Source organism: Lathamus discolor, chromosome 17 (genome assembly GCF_037157495.1).
Source record: "Lathamus discolor isolate bLatDis1 chromosome 17, bLatDis1.hap1, whole genome shotgun sequence".
In the NCBI taxonomy this organism is placed as follows: domain Eukaryota; kingdom Metazoa; phylum Chordata; class Aves; order Psittaciformes; family Psittacidae; genus Lathamus; species Lathamus discolor.
In genome coordinates, this window is record NC_088900.1 from 4,596,030 (window position 1) to 4,598,743 (window position 2,714).

Here is a 2,714-nt window from a genome sequence, read left to right on the forward strand (position 1 = left end):
GCAGAAACAGAACAGGAACACAGCATGAGGATGGCTGCAGCTCTCCTCTCACTGGGTGGGCAGCTATGAATTTAAAATGGCTTTAAATCAGGCAGATCCCTTCAAGCAGCTGCTTGCACTGGAGCTAGATGACTTTTGAGCTTTGCCATTTGAGCCCATACATTGATTTAGTGACAAAAAGGTGTTGCTTTGGGCCCTAAGAGAGGCTAATGCAACCCAAAATGTGTCTTTATTCCATCAGCTCATCCTGGACTCAATCCAGTGCATCCTGGCCCAGCAGCGTGCTTTGGAGGCTGTACTGGTGCTGTATTTGGGGTGATTGAAGAGCAATTGCAGGGAGAGACGAGTGATGCTCACACAGGCTCATTAAACAGAAAGAAATTCAGGACAGGAGTGCACCAGCTCCTGAACTATTGCATTTTCCAGCCAGGGAGGGCTGGGACTTTGCAACCACCAGAGTCCATACAGCTGCAGTTTCTCAGTGCTTCATGAGCACCACGGTCAATATTTAGGTGGCCTTCAGCTTTCACATCTAGACTGTATTGGTAAGCTGGCCTCCTGCTTCTCTACTATTGATCTCCAAGACACAGCTGAGAAGGGGAGAATGGATCCTGCCACAAACTGGGCTGATCTGTGCTGGGTGAGACCCTGGCCTGCTGTTTCTGCCCTTCTGCTGCAGCAAACACCATGTTGCTTCATGCATGGTTTTTTCTGTCTTTGCCTGCTTTGCTCCAAGGAAATGAGGTGAGGTGGAGGAGCAGCTGTTGCCCTCTTCCTCTGGGAAATCAGGATAAAAGTGTCATCAGGGATCTAGAAAGCAGGAAAAGGAAGGAAACTGTGAATTGGGATGAGATGGGCTTGGAAGGGAAGGCATGGGTTGAGATGAGATGAGACGAGACAAGGCAAGGCTAAATGGGATGAGGCAAGATAGAACAAGATAAGATGGGATGGGATAGGCCAGGTCAGGATGGGATGGGATGGATAACTACCCCAAGGGATGCTGGAGTGAATCAAGAAGGATATTCTCACCTCAAGACCTGCAAACTCCCTTTGAGAGAGCTGTCAGGGATGCTGTGCAGAAGCAACATTGTTCTCCACGTGCTTCTCCTACCCTTCCTACATTTTTCCAGCAGCACCTCATCACTTGCAACCTGAAGGATATACACTGCAGGCACTACAGGGGCATTAATACCAGCATGTGCAAAGTGAAGTGGAGAAATGGATGCGGTTTATTCTTTCATAAAGATCTAGTGACAGTAGGTGACACCCAAAAGGTGATCTATGCATCTTTCAATTTATCAGCTGGTCCTGGAGATTATAAATATGTATTTATGTCTGTGATATAAACTCAATGTGTAGCAGCAATTAGGATCAAGAGGAGGCTGACAGGATATTTTTAGCAAGGAGGGGAAACCATATACATGCACAGGTTCCCATATGTATTTATGTGTGTACATCCATGTATATCCCTGAGATATAACAAATTGATCCCCCTGGTTTAAGAAATGCGATAGCCAAATTGCAGGCACAAATTTAAGTCTTTTCAATCTCCCATACCTGTCCTTAGCCCAGGGAGGTGAAGGGAGTCTTGCTGACTCCATAAACTTACAGGAGCTGATGTGCTGCTTTGGAGCCCAGCTCTGAGCAGCCTCATCTGTCTCGATGGCAGCAATGAGCCTGCAGGACCTCAGATTTATCCTCATTTTTTGGCAGGCGCCGAGCCTATCTGCATCAGATCACAGGCAGTCCCACCTCAGCACATTAGGGACCACAGTCCTCCAGGTGTCCTGGGGCAGGTTGTTCCAAAGGAGACCATGGAAGGAGTCAATCCCTCCCAGATTTGCCCAGCTGACCAATACCATAGCATTAGAACATTCCATTCCTGTCTTAATGCAGCTTAATGACTTGTTTCCCCTCCTAATTGTTGCTTGGCTAACAGCAGATCCTTCCATCAGGTTATACAGCAGGATGCCCGGGTGTTTTCCTGCCAGGCTGCGATTAATTCAGAAACCACTGGAGTGCATGAATAGTTTAAGTGATCTTCCCACATCGCATTACCTTGCACTTCTCTTTGCTGAGTAACATCTCCTAGCTCATCGCCCAGGCATCCTACCCTCCCAGTCTGGTTCCTTTAGTTTTCTTTCAAGTCCCTTTTCACTTGAATAATGCAAGTATTTAGCCCAGGTCAAAAAAGTCTATAACCCCAGAGCTTCTTGTCTTTCTTGCGTGAAAGATGTGGAGCAACCACCATTTCCTTGCTTCTTCCAGTTTCTTGAGAGGAATGTAAGTACTGGTCAGTGGGTCCCAAAATCAGGAGCCTGTAGGTCATTATCCCAAAGGGAATTCAGCTTTGTAAGTGAAGCCTGGAGCAGAGAGACGGACTGCCACGTGAAGGTATGAGGAGGCCGGGCCACTGCTATTGAAGCTGGACAGCTTTGTTCAGAGCAACTAGGGTCCAGGCTGTACCTTAGAGGTTGAATCCCCCAACCCCGAGACCTCCTGTGCTTGATGCAAAGTTTTCCAGGCTGTTCAGTTTATGGAGTTCCTTTAAAAATGAGAGAGATTGTTGCTAAAATGACAGTGCTGCTGCTGTACTTGATTTGCTGTTCTGCGTGACACTTTGAGCCTTGTTTCTGATGTGTATGCTGCTCTGATGACTGCCTGTTTAATCTGAATATACATAGCACTGTGGTTCTCAGGTGTCTCTCAGTCAG